Source organism: Peromyscus maniculatus, chromosome 6 (genome assembly GCF_049852395.1).
Source record: "Peromyscus maniculatus bairdii isolate BWxNUB_F1_BW_parent chromosome 6, HU_Pman_BW_mat_3.1, whole genome shotgun sequence".
Classification (NCBI taxonomy): Eukaryota; Metazoa; Chordata; class Mammalia; order Rodentia; family Cricetidae; genus Peromyscus; species Peromyscus maniculatus.
Window position 1 is genome coordinate 73395870 of NC_134857.1, and position 14401 is coordinate 73410270.

At 40.9% G+C, this 14401-nt stretch overlaps 1 non-coding gene and 1 pseudogene across 1 annotated transcript; both read right to left on the bottom strand.

Moving 5' to 3' along the window:
* Positions 1-354: 354 nt before the first annotated feature.
* On the bottom strand, positions 355-1437 carry LOC143273757 (speckle-type POZ protein pseudogene; annotated as a pseudogene).
* Positions 1438-14063: 12626 nt separating this feature from the next.
* Positions 14064-14170, bottom strand: LOC143274073 (U6 spliceosomal RNA). The gene has a single exon (XR_013052468.1). It is a non-coding gene; the product is annotated as a U6 spliceosomal RNA (small nuclear RNA).
* Between the last annotated feature and the right edge of the window lie 231 nt (positions 14171-14401).

Below are 14401 nucleotides of genomic sequence, written 5' to 3' on the forward strand. Positions count from 1 at the left end.
TTCTGAGTCCTTGAACATATGTTCTGCTCAATTCAATCCAGGCAAGTTTCTCCAAAGAAACCCTGTTGTAATGTGCTTGGGGCCAGCAACTAAAACATATTCCAGTTCCCAACTCATTGCATAAAAATCAAATCAGTACAGTAACAGGTAGTGTATAATATAGCTGAGTACTTCCCCTCCCTTAACCTGACAATCAACTCATTTACAGCTGTATTAAAGCCTGAGCCACTATGCTGTGTTTCCCAAGTTTCAATGGAAATGCTCCACACATTCTATAGTCTACCCAGATGTCATTGGTAACAACAACCGGCTGCTGCTTCAGGGAGAGAAGTATAGGACACAGCTGACCAGTTCCTAGGATTGCTTCAAGCGTTTGAAAGGGGGCTCCAAGAATGGGAGATTTGCAGAAGCCAGGGAACGGTATGCTTCAGCTACTAAATAGGGACATGAGCACACCATTGCCTTCCAGCCTGAGGTCTCACAGACCTCAGAAGCATGAGCTGTAATGAAATCCAGTGCCTGGGTTTTCAGCTGCCCTGAGGTGTGGAGGTCAGCCAGGACAAGAGTGTGGGCAGCATTCTCCACAGAGAGGTCCCTGAAGAGCGCATCCTCACACAAGACCTTCAAACGCTTCAGGCCATACCTGTCAGCTGCTGCCAGCAGAGCATCTGCCATGCTGTCCAGGTCTGGTGCTATTCCTGTGTAAATGAAGTCCATCATTGCCTTGAAGACTTGTGGCTCTAGGTCAGAGATCTCAAAGTGATTATTTTTGCTCTCCTCCAAGTCATGTTCAAACATGGATCTGAAAACTGGAGAGCGAGCTGCTAAGATGGCCTTGTGAGCCTGAAATTCCTGGCCAGCTACCACCAGGCAGCAGTCTGTGAATTGGGAATTCTCCCACAGCTCTCCTAGCTCATCTGCCAATGTGCATCTGGGAATTTGAATCCCTGGCTTCCTTTTCTGATCAGACATACTGAAGGAGTCCTGGACCATGCTGACCTTGCAGAGGAGGGTGAGCTGATCATCTGGGAGAAGACGAGGAGCTTGGGACAAGAGGAAATCTCGAAGGATGTACTTTTTGAATCCATAGCCAAGGCCTGGCATGAACTTAAAGGCTCTTGGGCTCGTCCTGGTTTGCATTTTCTCTCCTTCTTTGCTTATGATCCAGAACTGGAACTTTGCCCAAACATGACTCTTTGGACAGCTGAGCAAAAGTAGATTAACTGACAGGTAACCTGCACATATTTTATCGATTCCCTTTGGGTATACTCTCAAACACCATTTGTCATTGGCTCCTATTGAGAAAGTTGGGCTTATAAAGCTTTCTGTTATTTCCTCCACAATAAAACGGAAGTTGCTGATGGTCCACATGTAGGAGAAATTCTAAAGGCTGATTTGAGTGTGGTCCCATCTCTGGGCTGTCTCATTGCCAGCCATTTCTCTTGGAGGTAGTTTGAAGATTAAACTGGATCCAAAATGAAGAACTAGCAATTGTTTTCTCTTCACCTGTGAGACACAAAAATAGACATGAATTATATTTTAAGTTTTTATTTCTCATCTATTCCCTTTTTTATGGGTCTGGAAACTTGGATCTCTTAAATTTTCTATACAGATTTCAATACTAGTTACAGAGAAGACAGTGTAGGCTACTACGTACACTTACATCACTCCATTTTTCATCTAGATTGAATCTTACTTCAATGGGTAACTGGTTTTGACAATTACACACAGCTGTTGAATATTTTGGAAAATTATGTACACCACAAAATGTTGTACTAGGTTCTCTAGAGCAACAGAACATATACAAGGAATTTCTGTGTATGAAAGAAGATTTAGGGCTGCAGTCCTGCTAATCCCACATTGCCTATGACGGAAAGCCCAAGATTCCAGTACTTACTCAGTGCAGGAAGTTGGATGTGTCCACTGGTCTTCAGTATATACTGGAGTTCCAAATATTCTCTAATGCCAGGGAAGGGATGGACTTGCTGCAAGGTGAGGGCAAGCAGGCAAATAGCAAAGCTTCCTGCTTCCCTGTCCTTTTATGCTTCCAGAAGAAGGTGTGGCCCAGTTTAGGGTGTGTCTTCCAGCCTTAAGATCTGGATTAAAGGTGTGTGTGTGTGTGTGTTCAGGCCTTGAGATCTGAATTAAATGTTAATGTCTTTGTAGCAGGATTCTTAAAAGTTCTTATTAATAAAATCAAACCTGAGAGCCAGGTATTGGGGTGAATACTGGAAGGTCAGAGAAACAGAACAAGCCGCAGATATCTCACCTCGCTGGATTCTCAGCTGGTCTTGTCTCCTCAGACTGGAGGCCTCTGAGTCCTCATCCGGAATGGGTCTCGGCTGAATTAGTGCTCAAAAGCCTGAAGCTTAACCAGGCCAAATGCTTAACCAACCAAAAAACTTCTAGTTTCTGGTCTTCACGCCTTATATATCTTTCTGCTTTCTACCACCATTCCCTGAGATTAAAGGCTGGCTTTCTGGGATTAAAGGCGTGTGTCACCATGCTTGGCTATTTCCAATGTGGCCTTGAACTCACAGAGATCCAGAGGGATTTCTATCTCTAGAATGCTAGGATTAAAGGTGTGAGTGCCACCATTTTCTAGCCTTTGTATTTAGTGGCTGTCTGTTCTCTGACCCCAGATAAATTTATTAGAGTACACAATATTTTGGTGAACACAATACCACCACATGTCTTTTTAACTCCAAGTCTGTTCTTGAATTGTATCTACTCACTTCAACTGAAAGGAAACTATTCTTACTCCTGTGCCCTCCATTTTAGGGTTTTAGTTAATTCCATGTCTTGTTAAGTTGGGAACAAGTTTATTTTGCTTATTGTAGTTCATCTTAAATAAAACAGGGATGTTGTCCATTCCTACACAGCTGTTGTTTCCTCTTTTCAGGGTTTTATACCAACTCCTCCCACTAACATGATCTGGGAAGAGGTGTCTTCCTTTCCTAATCAGGTGTCTCAGTGTTCACAACTTGGAGGTCAGGATGGAAGAATTCACACATGGTGGGCAAGAATCAGAGCGAGGTAAGAATTGCTGAAGGTGGCAGTCAGTTTAATTCAGACTCACATTCCCCAGCATAACTCCACCAACTTGCATTGGTGCTCTTGCCCCTCCCCACCCCCCAGATAATCCTCCTTGGCCATACTCTTTCAGTTCCAGTTAAGGGTATGGTGTGCTAAGAGTAGATCCTAAGTGCCTCTCCATTCCATCATGCTGGCTGCCAAGATTCAGCTTCCCAATACCTCATAATTTTCATCCTTCACTGGTGAGTTCTGTCCTCTTTAAACCTTGAACTTGCATGCTTACACTGCTGGGCCTTAAAAGTGAGACAGTATTCAGGTTTACAAAAGGTGCAGAATATATTCACCAGTTACCAAAGATGGGATTTTGAGACTGTTCCCCTTCATTTGTGATAAGTAAAATGTTCCCCACATCTATCATCTCTCTCCAGTTCATCACATCTGTAGGGACTCACTAAGACTAGAGAACATGACAATACCTTTAGTGATTTAATCTGCTCAACAATTCCCAGTCTACCTCTCCTAAAAGTATGGCTCTGATGCTGCTCTTTCCTCAATCCAGGATAAATCAATCAACTGGTTTTGATCTCTGAAAGTTTGGGTCCACATTTATGAATCTTTGGCAGGTGGCTAACTAGTAGCCTCAGTGACTCTTCCTTGTGTATTTAGGATCAGGGGAGCAGGTACTTCAGAGTAGGAACATTCTCTCATGAGGGAACAGACTCCTGTCAGGGGCTCAATATAGGATCTTTTCATATAGTCTCTCATTCCAGGAATGGGACAGGTGGCTCTTTTATTTCAGGTAGGTGGTTTTCTGGGGGACCTGGCACAGACAAAAGGACTCGGTTTTCCAACTGGAGAAGGCACAAGTCTTAAGCAGCAGGGGTGTCCACACAACAGAGAAAGCCAACGGTCAATATAGCAAAACAAAACTTACAGTAACACATAGAAAGATTTGCAGACAAACATAAGCAGAGAGAGAGAGAGACAGAGAGAGAGACTCCTTGAGAGACTCCTTGAACATGGATTTAAGCCAATAGAAATTCTCTTTTAGCCAGCTGGCAACCGCATGAGGTATTCTGGATTCTGTTGCAGCAACCAGCCTTTCTCTGGGTGAGATTTTAAGTACAAAATCCATATTCTAGGATAAGAAACTTCTGTTAACAAGAACAGCTAGCCAGAAGTCGCACTACATAAGCCATAATGTCATTGTATTTCAAGCAACGTTTGAACATTTAGAGATATTCCCAGCCTATGGACTTTAGGTGCATTTAGCCTTGGTTTTAGTTGTGACAGAAGTTTGCTGTGTTTCCACAAGTGCTGGGTTTTATACATTGAATAGTACTTCTGTCACAGAGACAGTTGTACTTAGGCATGGGGGCCTGCTAATGCCTGGGCCTTGTTACACAGGTGGTTCTGTGCACCATGAGAATATGGTGCCCTCAGAGGTCAGAAGAGGCTGTTGGATTCTTCTGCCCTCCCTTCTCACACTGCTCCCCACACACTCCCCCCAGCACACCCCCCATTCCCATCTCCTCCAGGGCAAGGACTCCCCTGGGGATTCACCTTAACCTGGTAGATACAGTCCAGACAGGTCCAGTCCCCTCCTCCCAGGCTGAGCAAAGTGTTCCTGCATAGGCCCCAGGTTCCAAACAGCCAGCTCATGTGCTAAGGACAGGTCTCTGTCCCACTGCCACGGTGCCTCCCAAACAGTTCAAGCTAATCAATGGCCTCACTTTTCCAGAGGGCCTGATCTAGTCTTTCATTTTTGATGGCTTTCCACTCTGCATGTCTGGCTCTCTTAGAAGTTATTCCATAGACCAAGTTAGCCTTAGACTGGCAGAGTTGAGTCAGCTTCTGCCATCAGACTATTCTGACCAATGCCATAGACTATTACATCATGCCTGGTTCATGAATTTTCATTTAATTACAATAACTACACAGTTAGTCTTAAACAAATAACATTGAAAAGTTACCTTTAATATTAATTTAATGAATAGCAAGACTTTTTATTCATCTCAATATTAATTAATTTGACTCAAATATTTTGAGTGCAATTAAATAAGCTTTATTTCCTGCCATAATAGGTTTTCTACTTAATACTGGGACTGATAGAATAGCCAGGATCATAGCAAAAGTGGAGTTTTTATAACTCCAAAAATGCAAAGCTTAAGGTTTTCTGAGGGTTGGGAAGAGTGTTCCAAAGGAATTTGGGTGATGTAGGATCTTGGCTGAATTTTTTCACCAGGAGCCAATGACAAAGAGAAATAAGTGTTTGAGAGAATGCCTAAACCAGTGGATGGGGAAAGCAAAGACTATCTGTCAGTTTACTTGTTGTTCCTTAGCTGTCCAAAGAGTCATGTTAGGGCAAAGAACCTGGCTTCAGTAGGTCCATAAACCCAAACATAGCCTTCAGCAGCAATCAGGTACAGGAAGTCACCATGGACCTGGGTCACATGCCTCTTAGAATGGCATGGCCCCTGAAGTAGATTTATGTCTGAGGCTTCCATTAAATTTATGCAAATACCATGCTCTTTTATTACCACAGCTTTGAAGAACAATAGGAAATCAGGAGTGGTGAGACCTACAACAGTTCTTTTATTGTTCAGGAGTGTTTTAGCTCTCCAGTGCTTTCTGTATTTCCATATGAAGCTGATAATTGTCTTTAAAAGATATGGAAAGAATTGTGTTGAAATTTTGAAGCAGATTGCTTTTTATCTGTAGATGGCTGTTTATAGAATGGCCATTCTTAGATGTTAATTCTACTGATCCATGAGCATGGGAGGTCTTTTTATTTTCTGTTGTCTTCTTCAATTTATTCCTCAAATACTTGAAGATTTTATCACACAGGTCTTTTACTTGCTTTGTTAGAGTTAACCCCAAGGTATTTTATATTATTTAAGTATTTTGAAAACTGTTTTTCTCTAATTTCTTTCTCAGTCTGTCTCTCATATGTATATAGAGTATTTTATTACTGAAAATACATTCTTCTCTCAACTCAAAAAAATCAGTAGCCCTCCTATACACAAATGATAAAAGGGCTGAGAAAGAAGTCAGAGAAACATTACCCTTTACAATAGCCACAAATACTTTAAAATACCTTGGGATAACACTAACTAAACAAGTGAAGGACCTTTTTGATAAGAACTTTAAATCTCTAAAGAAAGAAATTGAAGAAGATATCAGAAAATGGAAGGATCTCCCATGCTCATGGATAGGTAGGATTAACATAGTAAAAATGGCAATCTTACCAAAAGCAATCCCCATCCAAATCCCAACACAATTCTTCACAGACTTGGAAAGAAAAATACTCAACTTCATATGGAAAAACAAAAGATGCAGGATAGCTAAAAGAATCCTATACGATAAAGCAACCTTTGGAGGCATCACCATCCCTGACCTCAAACTCTACTATAGAGCTATAGTAATAAAAACAGCTTGGTACTGGTATAAAAACCAACATACAGACCAATAGAATCGAATTGAAGACCCTGACATTAATCCATGCACATATGAACACCTGGTTTTTGACAAAGGAGCCAAAACTATACAATGGAAAAAAGAAAGTGTCTTCAACAAATGGTGCTGGCATAACTGGATCTCAATATGTAAAAGATTACAAATAGGTCCATATCTATCACCATGCACAAAACTCAAGTCCATGTGGATTAAAGACCTGAACATAAATCCAGTTACACTAAACTTAATAGAAAAGAAAGTAGGAAGCACTCTTGAACGCATTGGCATCCGAGACCATTTCCTAAATAAAACACCAACAGCACAGACCCTGAGCACAACAATTAATAAAAGGGACCTCTCGAAATTGAGAAGCTTTTGCAGGGCAAAAGACACAGTCAATAAGACAAAAAGACAGCCAACAGAATGGGAAAAGCTCTTTGCCAAGCCCACATCTGACAGAGGATTGATCTCCACAGTATATAAAGAACTCAAGAAACTAGACATCAAAATACTGAACAGTACAATTAAAAAATGGGCTAAAGAGCTAAACAGAGAGCTGGGTGGTGGTGGCGCACACCTTTAATCCCAGCACTCAGGAGGCAGAGGTAGGCGGATCTCTGTGAGTTCGAGGCCAGCCTGGGCTACCAAGTGAGTTCCAGGAAAGGTGCAAAGCTAAACAGAGAAACCCGGTCTCGAAAAACCACAAAAAAAAAAAAAAAAGAGCTAAACAGAGAATTCACAAAACAAGAATACAAATGGCTGGAAGACATTTAAAGAAATGCTCAACATCCTTAAACATCAGAGAAATGCAAATCAAAACGACTCTGAGATACCACCTTACACCTGTCAGAATAGCTACGATCAAAAACACCAATGACAGTCAATGTTGGAGAGGATGTGGAGCAAAGGGAACACTCCTTCACGGTTGGTGGGAATGTAAACTTGTACAACCACTGTGGAAATCAGTATGGCAGTTTCTCAGAAAATTAGGAATCGAACTACCTCAAGACCCAGCCATCCCACTCTTGGGCATATACCCAAGGAATGCTGATTCATACCATAAAGATACATGCTCAACTATGTTCATAGCAGCACTATTTGTAATAGCCAGAACCTGGAAACAACCTAGATACCCGTCAATGGAAGAATGGATGAAAAAAATGTGGTACATATACACAATGGAGTACTACTCAGCAGAGAAAAACAATGAAAACATGTAATTTGCAGGCAAATGGATAGAACTGGAAAAAATCATCCTGAGCGAGGTAAAACAAACCCAGAAAGACAGTCATGGTATGTACCCACTCATAAGTGGATTCTAGATATAAAATAATGAGCAATCAGACCACAACCCATAGAACCACAGAGGCTATATATATAGCATGGAGGTCCCTAGGATGACTGTGGCTTATAATAAATATCAGTTTTATTTAATTATTGAAAAAAATAGCCAAACGAATGGAAACACATGAACTATGAAATAAAGGCTGAGAGGCCCCCAGCTGGATCAGGCCCTCTGAATAGTTGAGACAGTTGATTGGCTTGATCAGTTTGGGAGGCAACTACGCAGTGGGACCTATTCCTGTGCTCATTGCATGAGTTGGCTGTTTGAAACCTGGGGCTTATGAAGGGACGCTTGGCTCAGTCTGGGAGGAGGGGACTGGACCTACCTGGAATGAGTCTACCAGGTTGATCGCAGTCCTCAGGGAAGGATTTGCCCTGGAGGAGGTGGGAATGGGGGGTGGGCTGGGGATAAGGGGAGGGGGTGGGAGGGGGAGAATAGGGGAACCCATGGCTGATATGTAGAACTGAATGGTATTGTAAAATAAAACAAAAGGATAAAAACTAAAAAAAAAAAAAAAAAAGATTCTTCTCTTAAATGATGCATCCTATCCAGAGTTTTCACTCTCTTAGATTTTTCTCAAGCTAATTTGCTGAAAGTGTTTATAGCTATAGGAAATTCCCTGTTGAATCGTTGACCTAAGTTATGTGTAATATAGTGTGTCTTCTACAAATAAAGATTCTTTCTTCTTCCTTTTCAAATTGTACCCCCTTTATTGTTACTTACCTTACTGATTTAATTAAGTCTTTAATTAAGACTTTAATTGTTACATTGAATGGATACAAAAAGAGTGAACAACCTTGTCTTGTTTCCGATTTTAGTGGAATTGTTTGAGTTTCTCTTCATTAAGTTGATGTTGACTATGGAATGGTTTTAAACTGCTATTATCATATTTAGGTATGTCATTAATGTGCCAGTTTCTCCTTGACTTTTATCATAAAGGAATAATGAGTTTTGAAAAATGTCCTTCCTGCATTTAATAACATAATAATGTGATTTGTAAGGTCAATCACATTTTTTGATTTTGGTATATTGAACCATCCATCCATATTTGAAACAAAGCCTAATTCATCATGGTAAACTATCTCTGAATAGTTTGGGATTCATTTTGCAATTATTTAATGAGTATTTTTTCATCAGTGCTCATAAGAGAATTGGTCCATGATTTAGGTATCAGTGAAATTTTACTCATAAAATACATTGGGCAATAATCCCATGTTTTTAATTTCTGGGATAATTTGAGGAATATGGACAATAACTCTTCTTCCAATGGCAGGTAGATTGTTGTGCCAAAACTATCTGTTCCTGGGTTTTATTTGGTGGGGATACTTTTAATGATTATGCTATTTATCTAGTGTGTTTCTGTCTCTTTATAATATATAAATGATCTTGATTTCATTTTGTTAAATTGGACCTATTGTTTCTTTTTTTTAAACTTTTACCATTTTACATATCAACCACAGATCACTCTCTCCATCCTCCTGCACTCGAACAGAGTAAGTTCTCCCAAGGAGGGACAGCTAAGCCTGGTACATTCAGTTGAGGCAAGACCTCATGAGCAGTTTGCTCATGTAGATGTCATTCATTTCTCTGTTATTGAGTGATCCCTGTGTCTTTCTTAGGGTCCTCTTTACTAGGTAGCATCCTTGGAGTTGTGAGTTGCTGTATGTTTTTCCTTTGCTTTACATCTAGAATCCACTTATGAGTGACTACATACGATGTTTGTCTTACTGAGTCTGGATTACTTACTTCACTTGGGATTGTTTTTTTCTAGATCCATCCATTTGCCTGCAAATTTCATGATGTCATTGTTTTTCTCTGCTGAGTAATACTCCACTGTGTATAAGTACCACATTTTATTTACCCATTCTTCAGTTGAGGGGCATCTAGGTTGTTTCTAGGTCCTGACTATTACAAATAATGCTGCTATGAACATAGTTGAGCATGTGTCCTTGTGGTATGATTGAGCATTCCTTGGGTATATGCCCAAGAGTGGTATAGCTGGGTCTTGAGGATGGTTGATTCCTAATTTTCTAAGAAAGTGCCATATTGATTTCCAAAGTGGCTGTACAAGTTTGCATTACTGCCAACAGTGGAGGAGTGTTCCCCTTGCTCCACATCCTCTCCATCATAAGCTGCCTTCAGTGTTTTTGATCTTAGCCATTCTGAAGGGTGTAAGGTGGTATCTCAGAGACGTTTTGATTTGCATTTTCCTGATGACTAAGGATGTTGAGCAATTCCTTAAATGTCTTTCAGCCATTTGAGATTCTTCAGTTAAGAATTCTCTTTTTAGCTCTATAGCCCATTGTTTAATTAGACTGTTAGGTATTTTGATGTCTAATTTCTTGAGTTCTTTATATGTTCTGGATATCATCCCTCTATCATATAGGGGGGTGGTAAACATCTTTTCTCATTCTGTAGGCTGTCATTTTGTCTTGTTGACTGTGTCCTTTGCCCTACAAAAGCTTCTCAGTTTCAAGAGACCCAATTTTTAATTGTTTCTCTCCGTGTCTGTGCTAATGGTGTTATATTTAGGAAGTGATCTCCAATGCCAATTCATTCAAGACTACTTCCTACTTTCTCTTCTATCAGGTTTAGAGTAACTGGATTTATGTTGAGGTCTTGATCTACTTGGACATAAATTTCTACACAGTGACAGATATGGATCTATTTGCAATCTTCTACATGTTGACATCCAGTTATGTAGCACCATTTGTTGAAGATGCTTTCTTTTTCCATTGTACAGTTTTGGCTTCTTTTTCGGAAATCATAAGCTCATAAGTGTGCAGATTAATATCAGGGTCTTCAGTTTGGTTTTATTGGTCCACATGTTGGTTTTTATGCCAGTACCAAGCTGTTTTTATTACTGTAGCTCTGTAGTAAAACTTGAAGTCAGGGATCATGATGCCTCCATAGGTTGTTTTATTATACAGGAATCTTTTGGCTATCCTGGGTTTTTTAGTTTCCATATGAAGTTGAGTATTGTTCTTTTCAGGTCTGTGAAGAATTGTGTTGGGATTTTGATGGGAATTGCATTGAAGCTGTATATTGCTTTTGGTATGATTGCCATTTTTACTATGTTGATTCTACCTATTCATGAGCATGGGAGATCTTTCCATTTTCTGACATCTTCTTCAATTTCTTTCTTTGAGGACTTAAAGTTCTTTTCATACAGGTCCTTTGCTTGCTTAGTTAGAGTTACCGCAAGGTATTTTATATCATTTGTGGCTATTATAAAGGGTGGTGTTTCTCTGATTTCTTTCTCAGCCCATTTGTCATTTGTATATAGAAGGGCTACTGATATTTTTTTAGTTAATCTTGTATCCTGCTCCTTTGCTGAAGGTGTTTAAAAGCTGCATGAGTCCCAGTAATGCCACAGCCACGTGGCAACACATAGATTAATAGAAATGGGCTGGGTTAAGTTGTAAGAGCTAGCTAGTGAGAAGCCTGAGCCATTGGACTATACAGTTTGTAAGTAATATAAGCCTCTGTGTCTTTACTTGGATCCATGAGGCTGCAGGATCGGGTGGAACACAAGAAAACATCTGACCACAGCAACCTGAACCTATGTTGATGCCTGTGGGCTCTGCTACCTCCAAAGGACAGACTGATGTGAGTGAACTGTGTTGTCATCTGAGACCATGTTGATTCCCTTGGCGTGTGCTGCCACTCAGGGTTGTGATGGTGTCCATGGAAAGACAGCTAGGTTGATGTCTGTGGTCTGTATTGCCATAGGAGACTATGCTTTGGTCAGTGACATGTGTTGATGCCAGGGAGCATGTGAATATCCATAGTGTATGCTGTCACCAGAAACCATATTTAAGTCCAGCATCCATGCTCCTTATAACTGTAAGGGCAAGAAAGCTCCTTCTGTCGTGGTATTGATGACTACAGACTCAGAGTTGCAAAAGAGAAACATAGAAGACATCTGTAACAACCTCTACTTCCCCCATCCTTCCCAAAAGTGACAGCCTAGACAGAAAGCCACCAAAGAGAAATCTTAAAAACTGTGATAAGGATGCAGATGTGTAACTCTCCAGAATTGGGTTGAGGAGCAGTTAGGAAGACTCTGTTTTCTTTTAGGGACTGGACACCAGGAGTTTGACCATGTTCCAGTGAGTATATGGGCAACAAAAATTGGACTTGTTCATTTTTACCTTCTGTTTTTTCTGGAGGAAGGCCCAAAGGTGGGATGGTGTCTGAACTAATATGACTGGGAAACAAGGGTACTTGGGTTCCATGACGTAAAATTTCCAAATAATCAACAAAAAAATCTTATGAAAAAAATAGGGTAAGAATTTTGGATGGGTTCCACAGGAGATGTGGGCTGGGTGGGTGGGGGAAGAAAGCTGCAGTTGGTGTTCTGCTGCAACTCTAGGGATCCGACTGTGGGATTGGATTTGGAGGGAAAGAGGGAGGGATGGAGTTCTTCAGTTGGCTTATCCATTTTCCTGTCTTCTTCTGCTGGTGTGTTCTTAATGAATGCATGCAGATGTTGGAGGCTGGGATGATGGGATGAGTTGGGGGAAGGAATATTAGGGGAGAAGATCTTTGTGAACCAGTAGAAATGGGGCCTGACAGGAAAGAGACCACAACAGATTTTCTACTACAGAGAGGTTACTGACCAGGAGACTGAGGCAGCAGAAACGCTGGGCGTTTGATCGGTGTGTTTGGAGATGAGATCCTGTCTCCAAAACCAAAACAAACCCAATAACACCCCACTCCAAAGTCCACTCCTTTAAATACATCTCCCCTCCCAAAGGACATATTCTGAAGGTCTGTCCTTCTGTAATTATATTCAGGAGGCAAAGGCAATGTGTAGTAGCAGCCTGGAATATACAGGGAGTTTAAGGGGGCCCTGGGACACATAGTTCATTTGAGTTGAGGCTGTCTTTCTTAAGTGACTTAACCTCTAAAGACCAAGCAAATAAAAATTTAATGAAAGAAAAAATAAAACAATGGCCAAGCATTATTTTTAAAACAAGAGTTGAGCAGAGACATCATCATCAAGGAGAATATGTAGGTAATGAATAATATGTAAAGATTAATAAAATGAAGTGGCCCAATTTTAATTGTATCACCCAGCCTGAAATCTGGATTAAAGGTATGTGTCTTCATTACTCAGATGGATCTACCTATACTTAAACAATAATTTCTCACAGGTGTGTTCTATATTTTGGGGTTTAGTTAATTCCAGGTATAGTCAGGTTGAGAACCAAGAATAGCCATCAAAATTATGTTTTGCTTCATGTGGTTATTATTCCATCAACTGTTGCATAGCTAATATTCACTCTTGTGATGATGTAACAATGATTGGTGCTAAAAGCACACAGAAAACCTGGTGCAGACACATAAAGGCCCTGTGCTTGCTGCTTTAGTCTCTGTGAGTTCATCTTGCACAAATAATTAACCATAGATAGTAGTGCCATGACACTCCTCTCCTTTGTGTCCACACGAAAAATGCCTTAACAAAACTTTCCTCCAGACTTGAGAGGCCAAGTGACTTCTAGTCTGTTTCCTATTTGTGTGAAAGTGTCGTATTCCTTTGAAATGTAATGTAGGAATTGATCAAAGGGAGTCATGTGTGCCTGGAACTAAGGATGAGCACACCCTAGAAGCTCTATGTACTCCATACACATCCCTACATCAAGGGGCTCTGAGGCCACCACCGTATCCATTTCTGGTCTCTGGGATCTCATTGGAACCTTTAGGAATATACAAGAGTAGCCACCAGAACATCCCACAGCAAGAGAAGACTGCTAGGACATGGATTTAAGCCACTGGAAAGTCCGTGTTGGTAGGCTGACAATTACACTGGGTGTTCAGGAAACCTGTGTACCAGAAACCCTTTCTTTTTTGTTTGTTTGTTTTGTTTTGTTTTTTGGGTTTTTTCTTTTTTTTTATTAAGAAATTTTCTACTCACTCCACATATTATCCACAGATCCCCCTTCCTCCCTCCTCCCACCCCCTAGCACTCTTTCCCAAGTCACCCCACATCCCCACATCCCCCAAATCGAGGTCTCCTATTGGGAGTCAGCAGAGCCCAGCACACTGAACCTAGGCAGGTCCAAGCCCCTTCCCACTGCACCAAGGCTGTGCAAGGTGTCACATCACAGGCACCAGATTCCAGAAGCCTGCCCATAGGCTGGGGACAGTTCCTGAGCCCTCTGCCTGGGTGCCCACCAGGAAGCCTTTCAAAAGTGTGCTTTTTTTTTCTTTTCATTTTTTTAAAAATATGGAACGCTTCACGAATTTGCATGTCATCCTTGCACAGGGGCCATGCTAATTTTCTCTGTATCGTTGCAATTTTAGTATATGTGCTGCGGAAGTGAGCGCTAAGGTGTGCTTTTAAGCATAGATTCCATATTCTATGGACACTATTTTGTTAAAAAGAAGAGTTATCCAGAGGCAGAACTATGGAAGTCAAACAATAGGGGTAGAACATTAAGAGCTTCCCCAACACTACAGACATTGATGGATTACGCCCTTGTTTTAATTTTGGCAGTTGGTGCTGTGTAGGTGATGGATTGTGCAGCCTGAGTGGTACTTCCACCATGAAATATGGTG